Raw genomic sequence first — 12,233 nt, 5'->3', positions numbered from 1 at the left:
CGGAAGGATCACGCTACACAGATTTGGTGCGTGACTATGAAAGTGATGGCAATTTGGACTGCATCTACAAGATAACCACATGAGAGAAAGACTGAGTAAATCCCATGGATGGGCGAATCTCATGGGAGTGCAAAAGATCATGTATGTCAGATTTGGATGAAGAGATATAGCGATGGCAGAACCTGTTACATGAGGTAACCATGTTGAATTGTAACATGATGAAAAGATCGTTGCACTACGTATCGACAGAAGTGAGTGATTTACCTACTTATGATGGGTTAAGTGAGGTAGATGCTTTCTTGAACAGGTTTGAAAGGGAGGTGCCGGAACAACAATGTTTCGAGGATTTGAAGTGGGTACTACGTGCTGGGACGCACCAAGGAAGCTTTGACGACTGGCACGAATGCACGAAAATGATGCACATGCATTTTGCGAAGCCTCAGATGTGACTAACAAATAAATACAATGAACGGGATGGTCCTCGCACGCATCTGTCCAGGTGGGTACAGGCATATGGTAAAAAACCAACACGGATGCACATGGACTTCACATTGGAGAACACAGTTAATAAGCATGTGTTGGGGAGGCAATTACGCAAAGGGTCCATAGAGTTGGAATGACAAAGGGGGGAAAGAATGAGTGCGCAGAAGGTTACCCATGCAGAAGCATTTAACAAAGTGTGCGAAACATTGAACAAGATATATAATGCACAACGAAGTGATTGGGACCTACGTGTACCAGAATTTTTGCAGGCTTATAGGACAACATGCAAGAAACTGATGGGACAAATGCCTTCGAGGCTAGTCTATGGAGCAAATGATTTAATCCCGATGGAGTATATTATGCCTAGTCCGTGCATATTAGCACCCGTGGATATGATAGTTTGTGGAGCCTTGGAAGAAGGGATCGTGCAGCTGAACGAAGAAGAACGTTTGGGACCTAATGAAGAGATCCGATAGGGTGATCTTAGGCTCCAAGAACTCATGAAAGAAAGAGTGCGGTTAAGGGAGAAAAGTGCTATGATGGAAGCGGAAGTCAAGAAGCTTGAGGAAGAAATAAAGAAGGATTTTCTTAATAAGAAAATTGTGGTGATAAAATAGGGTGCGCATGATTACGTTGAAAAATTTGGGGACTACCACCGATAGTTGATCAACTTGATGCCTTAGATTGGATCGTATACTACTAGAGGTATCACCGATGATGGTGCGATGCAGATGGTGAAGTGCACTATTAGCACCTGGATTTAACCTCAAGATGAAAGGAAGGCAATGATAGGGTAACCACAAACCATGCTTAGCCAAGTAGCTAACCTTACTAGGCTAGGAGAGGGCTCTATCCGTAAAAACATAATTCATGAGAGAAAACCCAAAAATTACAATCATGGCACAGTGAAGTGAAAATTCAACATAAAATTGCCCTATGCCCAGTGCCCAAGCTCTATGTGTAGCGATTTTTGCAAGACCATTTTGGTGGCCTTCATGGTGTCCAAATTGGTCCCAAAATAGCTTATTGGAAAGCTATTCAAGTCTAATTTCCAGAAAATCATGTATTTTTTCATTTGGAGTTAATTTGATCCCTCCAAAATGGATTCTCCCGATACTGCTTCTATGGCTCAAAAAGAGGGCAGAAAGGTCATTTTTTGGGTGTTTTTTGACCTTTTGGTTGACCAGTTTTGCTCCAAAAGCTTAGAAAATGCACAGCTTGCATGTAATAATCATTGTGAATCCAAAAATTCTAACCATTTTCTCATTGGATTCCCCTAGGAAAAGCGCAGTGCTAGTGGCGTTGCACATAGAGCCAAAATTTCTGTGTTAAAAACTGCTAAATTCTTCAAAAATGCAAAAATTATCAAAACTTGCTCAAAATTTGTGGGAGACCACCACCATCAAGTTTCTGGGTCAGCCAAGGAAGCTTCATCAAGCAACCTAAGCCTATCACCCTCCTTTTTGCCTTTGAGTGCTTGTTTTAGCCTTGTCTTCATTTGCTTGACTCTTATGTTACAAATCTTGTTCTGGGTCTTTTTCTCTATCCCATTATCTAGTTCTCCATAATCTCCATGTTATAGACATTTTTGTGCCTTACAGCACTAAGCATGAAATGTCAATAATCTAAGGGATCCAAAGTCCCTAAACATGTTGTTCCTACCCCTAGAGGAACAAGGCTAACAAACCACAGCAATTCACAGAAGTTCTCCACCAGAAACTGCTCAAAAACAAGTCAATTCAGGATCATGTCAATGGCTCCACTGACCATCTGCGCTGAATGTCAATGGCAACATTGGCTACCTGTGCTGAATGTCAACTCCAACACTGGCTACCTGCGCTGAGCGAGAGAGGACATGTGGCAGGCTCATTTCTCAAGGTGTCAAAACCCAGGAAGCTTCCAAAATGACACTTGCCTCAGGGAATTCGACTAGTGATGAGTAAGAGGTTCCAAATCTCCAAGTGGAAGCAAGAACCTCCAAGTGGAATCAAGAACTGACAGAGGGAGAGGACACTAGTCAGATCTCAAGCTGACTCATCCTCTCTCCAAAACATCTATATATGGATCTCTCCTCCATGAGATCTAGAGGCTGGAATTTTGTTATTGCAAAGAATTGCTGTTGGTTTGAGACTGGAACCATTGGGTGCTTAATGCTTTGAAGGGAGGTGAAGATAGGAATTCCATTCTGCTGGGAAGGAGATGCTGGATTGGAGCCCTCTGGGTTGTATCTCTTCCTGAACCTTGTTATTTATCAATAAAGCTATCGTGGTTTTCTCCTATATACTGATGTATCTTTGATGTATGATTGCATTCATGTATTCGGTTTATTTTTAATCCTGAATCAGTTATGAATATGAATTTCTGTCTTTGTGTAGTGTTCTTCTCTTGTCTCAAGTAGCTGTTCTCTTGTCACAAGTAGCTGTTCTCTGGTGATCTTGCAGGGACCTGTTGAAGTTGGGCGAGTGAGAAGGCAAGTAGCTGTGAACACCCAAAGAGAAGAGGATCTGGATCGAGGGACAAACGGAAGACACCGGTTAGTCCATCTATCTCTCTTCATTCTTAATTCATAAAGGTAGAATACTAGAATAGCTGTCTCTGTTTGTTGCTAAGGCACTGTCACACCTTAGGTGGATAGGATCGTCCTGCATAGGCATTTTTCCCCACAACAAATTGGCGACTCCGCTGGGGACTAGATGTTTTAGTCATTTTATTTGTGTCTCTATCATTGTTTGTTTTATAGACTCAACAGTAACAATCGAACTGCTTCTACTATTCTCAGTTGCAAAGTAGACAGTTGCTGCCTTGATCGTTCACTGGATTTTGTCTATGATCTGAACAATGGACTCACAAATGATTTGATGATACTTTGTGATAGATCTTAGTACCCTCTCAAAGCATCCCTTTGATTATACCTTGCTTGTGTTTCTGATCTGGCCTGAAACCGTTGATTATTGAGCAATCTGTGACCCAGAACCCAGTGAGAAACGAGAGTTTCTCCTTCAGCGCAACTGCTGTGAAGGCATTCTGCATTTCAACGCAGGTCCCGTGAAGGCTACCTGCACTGAATGTCAAAACCACAGTGTTGAGGTTGCGCTGAACCAGTTTTGCCTTGTGCAGCTGGGTTCTCTGCTCTTTGTTGCCCTGTTTTGATCTCTGATTTTTGCAGCCTGTAACCAGCATAGGTACCAGTCAGATAACTCCTTTTCTCTGCTTAAATTCTGCCTCCTTTTGTACAAAAAGACTGTGAGTGTTTTTATGTGTTTGTGGCATCATTTACAGTTTTCCTTTGCATGAGTGAAATAATCATCCTGTAGCCCTTGATTCAGATCTGTTGATTGTGATCTTAGGAGAGAGTTCATTGGCTGTTTACAGTTGATTATACATTTGCTTTTGCTTATTGGTTTGAGTTTGTCTCTTTTAAGTGTCGAAACAAGTGTTCATTTCGAAAGTCGCAAAGTGTTGTAATCTCTTCTACCCTTGTTGATTTCGAAAAAGTAAACTTGTTTGTACTTGTCATTTAAAAGCAAATTCAAAGTTGTACAAAAAGCTTTCTTTGTAGGCATCAATACTAAGAAAGCGGAAAACAAACACCTGCATTGTGCATTTTCATTTTGATAAGTTTGCATGCTTGATTTAGGAAAGTGCATTAGAGTGTGCTGATTGCTCTTTGAGAAAAGATGGTGTCTTTCTTTTCCCTTAGTAGCTAGGATTTTCAAAGTTGAAAAGATAATAAAGCTTGCTTATCATCTTAGACTGCATTTAGGAATTGTACCATACATCTCGTGGTGATCCAGAAAGGCAAAATTCTAAAAAGATCAACTTAAAATAAACTGAATGAACCTAACAACGCTTTGCAACATAACGCACAACATAGAGGTCTAGGCTAGAGACGTGTTCTGGCGTCGTTAAGCCTGGTGACTGTCGATCTCGTGGAAGGTGGGTGATTCCTCCTGAGGGACGATAGTGCCAGTACGGATTGTGCTACCATGTACCATCGCGTATATATTGGGAGACCCCTATAGGCATATATCCTTTATCCTTAGGAAGCCTTGTCGGCCGCCCTACTGATCGCAATGCACTGAACACAACATTCAGGAAGATCGACCGCCCATACCTTAAAAAGTATTCTGCGGTTTTGCGAAAAGTTTGGCACACCCTCTGCCTAGAACTCCAGAGCAGTTTCTTTTGGCCTTTTTCAGACTCTATAACAGAAAAAGTCCATCCGATCATTTGTCACTCCGGGCTCGTTAAAACATTGAAGGAGACTAGAGTCATCTTTAGCTTTTTCTCGAATCTTTAAAAGTGAAAAAGCAAGTTGTGTCTAAAGCGTCTAAAAAATTCATTCAATTCGGAAACACACTTTCCCCTTTTGTGTTTTAGTTGATCGAGTAATCCGCAATCGTGGAAGAAAGTCAATTGAAACCCCGTCGTTCGCGGAGGCTTACGAGTCAACCGTCTTTGTCTCCGGAATCGAAAACAGTACAGACAAAGCGAACTCGTTTAACCGGTTCGAAATCTCCTATCAAAGTTAGAACAAGTGTTCCGACAACATCTGAGATTCCGGTTACTCCAAAAATTTTTGGAAACCCTGCCTCTATTGAAGAAGTTCAACAGCCACAGAGGGACAGTAACATTGATCCTAGTTTGAGAACAAATACTTGCGTTACTGAACCAGTTCCATCTGTAACCGGTCCAGAGAGTCTTGTTCCTCAAACAACTGTCGTTGTCGAATCAACCACTTCTTCGGCACCGGAAATATTTTACGGACCTGACGTTCTTCCTCTTCCACCTGGTCTAATTGCGATAGAGGAAATTGTAGAAGACCCACAAGCAAGTACTCCAACTCATTTTGGAGTAGGGGTCACTCTATTTCCTTCTACATCAGAAGTTAGTCTATCACCAGTGGAAGTTCATGTAGAATCACTAGGCAATCTATTTGATAGACTCAAAATGTCTGAGCAACCGTCGACATCTAGGACTGTGTCGAATGACACAGCGACAACAGAACTCCCTGCCGTCACTCTGACGATGTTTGCCGGCGTACCATCTGTCCCAACTAGCTCACAACTGCTAGAAGGAGTCCACCCAGGGACTATTTCGACAGTGTGGTCTGTTCCAGTTTTTTCCTCCGGATTAATATCCGGTAACTCTTATGTTGAGACTCGACAGATTGATCCCTATGGAGGTCAATTTGGGCCATCCAGTCCCCAAGGGCAAACAATCCCCTTGAGTTCCGGATTGCTACCGTATGGGGGGCAGTATGCCCTTTCATTACCCCCTCCGGGAGGATATCCATACAACAGTTCTCAACAGTATTCAGGTTATACTGGAGTTACGACAAGTGGTTGGGTACCTATACTACCCCAACAACCAAGAGTTGTGTATTCTATGCAACAATGTGTACCTATGTCGAACATCCCAACAACACCAGCTATTGTAACAGTGTCACAAGTTCAAACGATGCCTGTCATATGTCAACCTCAGATTTCTCAGGTTGTAATGCAACAGCTCCTTGACCCTGCGACACAGCCACAATCGCCAACTGGTGGGGCGACACAGGTTCAAACGGGTACAATTACCCCACATCTTGGTCCGTCGGTTAGTATAGCACAACAGAACATGGCTTCACAACCGTGGCTAGTGCAATACCAACAACCACAATTCCAACAAATGTACCAAGGTTCTGAACAGCAGATCTTTGCGAACAGTGGACAACCGTATATTCAAAACGGTCAAAACCAACCGCTTTACAGTGGTCAAGTCCACCAACCGTATCAGTCATACCAACATCAATTACATTATGCTGGTATGCAAAGTCCTACTGCTCAGGCGATTCCATCGTATCCTGGGTACGCCTCACCTAACCTGAATCAACAGTTACCATTCGTGGCAACTTTAGAGTTACCCGATTTACACTGATTAACAAACGATCTGATTGCTTACACCCCTTGGTGGCCAGCGATTCCTCACAAGCTTCCATCGGACATTCCTAAATTCAATGGAAATCCAGGTGAAGACCCATTGAATCACGTGATGATTTTCCATCTGTGGTGTTCATCAAACACCCTAAACGATGATTCGATAAGGCTTTGCCTATTTCAGAGGACGTTAACGGGTCCAGCGGCAAAATGGTATATTGAACTACCTAGAGCCTCTTTCGACAATTTCAGCTCCCTAGCCACGACTTTCTTAACCCATTTTCAATTACCGATAAGGTATGAAACTGGAACAGAAATCTTAACCAACTTCAAGCAGACGACGGCCACACATATATCCGATCATATACATGAGTGGCGTCGTCGTCACAGGATGGTGAAGACTTACGTTCCCGATCAGCTATTAGCTGAATGGTTTATAAAGTCGTTACTTCCTGCCATAACGGAAGATGTGGCCAAAGGGGGAGTCGTGACAGAGGAGCAAGTTATTGCTCGTGCACAATATCTAGACTTAGTATACACTCAGTCTGGCACGCTCTACGAAAAAATACCTGACGCCCCTAGACCGGAATTCTCAATTCCTCCTCCTCCTAAATCAAATAGTGACTCTCATGCCGACGACTGTGTGATTGGCACAACAAACTCAAATTCGAAAAAGGCTTCGTCTAAGAAAGCCCGTAAGACTTCAGATCAAAATGCAAAATAAGAAATTCTTGCTTCGGAAGTAAATGCCGTATCAGCAGATAAAGGCAGAGAAACCAATCAACCAGGAAGTAAGAAGAAGCAAAACAAAGGGAAGAAGAAGAAACAGAGTGAGTCATCCCTTGAAAAAACTTCTTCAAATCCTCCTGGGAAAGGGAAACCAAAAACGCCATGTATGATATGTGACGAGGATCATTGGACAGCCGATTGTCCATACAAAGTTGAGCTTAAAATATTCTTCAAAAGTTCCCAAACCTCAGCTGTGTTAACTGATCCGTTTCCCAATCCAGGTCAAAATCTGGTTGATAATGGAAATGCTTCCCCGTCGCAAGTGCTAATGTTATCGATCTCCAAGCAACAAAATGATGCTTTAATTTCGACAAGGAACAAACATTACGGGAATCCGCAGCTGTCAAACGACAAAGGTAAAGATCAACCGAGTAGTTCAACAACAACTTCGACAGAAGTTGTACCACCCATCATTCCTGAATTAACAATAAAACCGCCGAAGGGAGTAGTACACAAGTCGACATTTAATCCTTGCGCCAGAGCGGCGCAACATTATAACATAGTGGAAGATTTGGCCCAATCGCCATCCGCTATGTCGACTCTTGAAGTACTACAAAATTGCCCATCCCAAAGGTAGGCTTTGTTATCAGCTATTGGTGGGGTTGATCCTAAGGATTCCAATCTTGTATCCTTCGACCACAAAGGATACGATCCTCAGTTACCAGCTCAACTAGCTTTCCTTATTCAAGTGAAAGCCCTCAACAAAACTATTCACCGAACAATTATTGATGAGGGGGCATCTACATGTATCATGTCGATGAGGGGGCATATACATGTATCATGTCGATGAGTTGCTAGAAAAATTTAGGGTCTCCAACCTTTTTTTGATCTTCAACGACACTAAAAGCATTCGACAGCAGGACGTACACCCTGTACGGTATCCTGAATAACTTGAAGGTTGAACTAGGCAGAAAAACAGTGGAAATAGATGTTGAAGTCATCGATGGGAATCTTGACTATAACATCCTACTGGGAAGACCATGGATATATGCCATTGCAGCTGTAGTGTCGACTTATTTTAGGAAGATCGCATTCCCTTTTCAAGGAGGGATTACGGTCGTCGACCAACAAAACTTCCTCCCTAATGGTTCACAAGTTACAGGAAGCATTCCCATGATCCATGGAAGCAACCATTCGCTTCAAGATATCGGAGTAGGCCTACTGAAAGACCCCACATTGATGGGAACTTCCACGCTTCCACCTCCCATCTATATAGGAGAAATAGTATTGGTAGAAACCTGCAACATGATATCTTCCACGAAGGTCGCAGAAGATGATATCAACATGGATCATGCAATGGTTTTGCCCCCAAACCCAATAGAAATATTGTAGCAATCAATGTTTCGAGCATGGGAGGCAAACCCAAATCAACGCTCCTCAAGCGTTTGGGTAGATAGGTCTAGAGAATATGGTACCTCATTAGATCCTTGGTCGAAAGTGCATGAAACTGACGAAGGAATCCTACAACCAATGTTGATTGAGGGGACACCATGGAATGATTGCCACCATCGTTCCCTTCTTCCAGAATATGAAGAAGATACTCAACATGAACTTTATCACCCTTCAGTTTTTGAATTCCTATCAAATACTGTAAATACGGTGGATTCTGAGCGAAACTTATCCAATATTGAAGAGACTATAGCCATCAATATCTCGACTAAAACAAATGTTGTAGAGAATATTTATGTCGGCAAAGGATGTTCTCTTTCAGAACTGGAAATATATAACGCTCTTTTTCTCGAGTTCAGAGATGTCTTTGCTTGGTCATATGATGAAATGCCAGGCATTGACTCGAGTATCGTTGAACATGAAATTAAAATGTATCCTGATGTCAAACCAATAAGACAACGGCTTCGGCAGGTGCACCCTAAGAAAGCCGCTGCCATTAAAGCAGAAGTTGAAAAGCTTCTCCATGCTGGTTTCATCTACCCGGTTCCTCTAACCGATTGGGTATCAAATATTGTCCCTGTTATGAAGAAACAAGGGACAATTAGAGTGTGCGTCGACTATAGGGATGTAAACCAAGCTTGTCCGAAGGACAACTACCCTACACCCTTCATCGACCAGATAATTGATGAATGCGCCGAATGTGAAATCTTTTCATTTATGGATGGATTTTCTGGGTATAATCAAATAAATATCCGCCCACAGGACCAGTCAAAGACTGCATTTATTTGTCCGTGGGGGACATTCGCTTATCGAAAATTACCCTTTGGTTTAAAGAACGCAGGGGCGATGTTTCAGAGGGCAATGAATTATGCTTTCCATGACATCAAGAACATCGTTCAACCATATCTCGACAACCTTCCGGCTCATTCGCGAAAGCGGACTGATCATCCGCAGCATTTAAGAGCGATATTTCTACGTTGCCGACACTACAAGATAAGACTCAATCCACACAAATGTGTGTTTTGCGTTGGTTCTGGTCGTTTACTTGGCTTTGTAGTCTCTAAGGATGGGATTCGTCTCGACCCTTGCAAGGTTCAGGCAATCATCAATTTGCCTCCACCTTCAAATTTGCTTCAGATTCAGAAACTCCAAGGGAAAGCAAACTTTCTGAGGAGGTTCATTCCAAATTACGCAGAACTTGCTAAAGGTTATACTCGTCTTTTGAAAAAGGATGTACCTTTTGTTTGGGATCAGGTGGCGCAAGCTTCCTTTGACACTCTGAAATATTCTCTAGTAAGAGCATCATTAATGTCCGCCCCGGACTATCAAAGAGATTTTAACCTGTATCTGGCTGCAGCGGATATGACCATTGCGATGGTTTTAGTTCAAGAAGTCGATGGAACCGAACATCCTATATATTATTTAAGTAAGAACTTGAATGATACAGAAAGTAAATATTCTTATGTTGAAAAACTAGCGCTTGCAGCTGTTCAAGCGATTCAAAGATTTCGACATTATGTCCTCTTTCGGAAAACTACCATTTTATCAGATTGCAACCCCATGACTTATATACTGTCGCGACAATTGCTGGGGGGCAAATATTCAAAATGGATAGCGATCCTTCAAGAGTTTGATCTGGAATTTGTAAAATCCAAATCAAAGAAAGCTCTAGTTTTCGCAGAATTATTGTGCGACCTCCCATCGTCGTCCAACGATGAAACATCCGAAGAATCAATCATGGACGAGAATTTGTTTCTGATATCTACAAGCAATGAGTGGTATGGAGATATCATAATTTATCTCCAAACCCAAAAGTTCAGGCCTGACACCTCTCACTCTGAACAGAAACGTATACGATACCAAGCTAAAGACTACATGATCGTCGGTGATACACTTTCCCGTCGTGGTATCGATACAGTTCTGAGGAGGTGCCTCACCCATGAGGAGGCCGAAAAAGCCCTGAATGAGTGTCATTCAGGCGCGTGTGGGGGGCATCAATCTGGATATGCAACAACACAAAAAATCTTACGAGCAGGATACTTCTGGCCAACCATGTTCAAATATTGCATAACCGCAGTCAGAAGTTGCCATGCATGTCAGATTTTTGATAGCAAAACCAGAAGACCACCCGCACCTTTGCAACCAATAGTTTCTATTGGGCCTTTCGCCAAATGGGGCATCGATTTCATGCAATGTAACCCCACCTCGACCGGGGGGCATGGGTATATTATAGTCGCCATTGACTATTTTACCAAATGGGCCGAGGCGATGCCTACATTAGATAACACTGGTGAAACAGCTGCCCTTTTCTTTTTTAATCATGTAGTCGCCAGGTTCAGCGTACCATAGGCTATAGTTACAGATCATGGATCGCATTTTCGCAATCACATGATGGTTGAATTAGCTGCCAAGCTAGGGCTATCTCACGACATCTCTACCCCGTATTATCCGCAAGCCACCAGACAAGTTGAAGCGATCAACAAGGTCCTGAAGCGTATGTTGCAAAGGATGATCGAAGTTCACAAAAGAAGGTGGCACCTAATCCTGTACTCATCCTTGTGGGCTTACCGAACATCGGTAAAGAATGCGACTGGGTTCACACCTTTCCAACTGGTGTATGGCTTGGAGGCAGTCTTACCAGTCCAGTGTGAAATTTCGTCTCTTAAACTCGCAATTGATCTCCTCCCCGGAACTTCAGAAGAAGAGGCACGTTTCTTGGAATTAATCCAATTGGATGAAACCCGTCGTGATGCCGCTTTGGCTAACGAAGCCCATAAGAAACGAGTCAAGGCGCAGTTCGACTAGAATGTCAAACCCCGTGTCTTCTCAGAAGGTGACTTGGTCTTGCTTTACGACCAAGAATCCGACAAATTGGGAGCAGGTAAATTTAATTCTTTATGGATGGGCCCCTATATTGTTAAACGAGTGTTAGCAAAAGGAGCCTACAAGTTAATGGATTATGACGGAATTCCACTGGCACAACCCCGCAATGGGTTGTACCTCAAGCGTTACTATGCTTAAATAGTAACCTGTGTGCTTTTGTTGTATTTTGTTTTCACTAAAGTGTTTGTTTTGGTCAAGTAATCCACCTTTTTACATTTATTGCAGATGTCGAACCTTTCTGAGACATGTGTGGGATATGCTGACGGAGCGAGTCGTAGTTCGCGGAACCTGTCCTCTGCGGCCTGGGCCATTTTTGATCCAAGCGGCGAGTTAGTGAGTTTCAGAGGTGTGTGTATTGGGCAATCAACGAATAATATCGCTGAGTATATCGTGTTGATAGAACTCCTCTCTGATGCCATCACCCATGGTATACGCTGACTGATCGTCAGGCTAGACTCACAACTCGTGATACTACAACTCAATGGTATATATTCTGTCCGCAATCCAGCTATTTATCGTATGTTTCTAAGGGTTAAGATTTTGGAAAGACAGTTTGATTTAATTCAGTACCAACATATTTCCAGGAACTTAAACACATTAACCGACTCATTAGCAAACTATGTGTTAGATAGACATTTGTGACATTTGTAAAAAGAAATGCATCATCAATGTTGTACAAGTGGATCATATAACTCAACCAGAATAAACCCCGAAAATCAAAATATATATATAAAAGCTGTTTATCGTTTACACATAATGTTCTGTAACCAA

Source organism: Pinus tabuliformis, chromosome 8 (genome assembly GCF_031772625.1).
Source record: "Pinus tabuliformis cultivar Carrire ecotype Pingquan chromosome 8, CPIR1, whole genome shotgun sequence".
In the NCBI taxonomy this organism is placed as follows: domain Eukaryota; kingdom Viridiplantae; phylum Streptophyta; class Pinopsida; order Pinales; family Pinaceae; genus Pinus; species Pinus tabuliformis.
The sequence above is the reverse complement of the archived record's forward strand: the minus strand, read 5'-3'. Positions refer to the sequence as shown.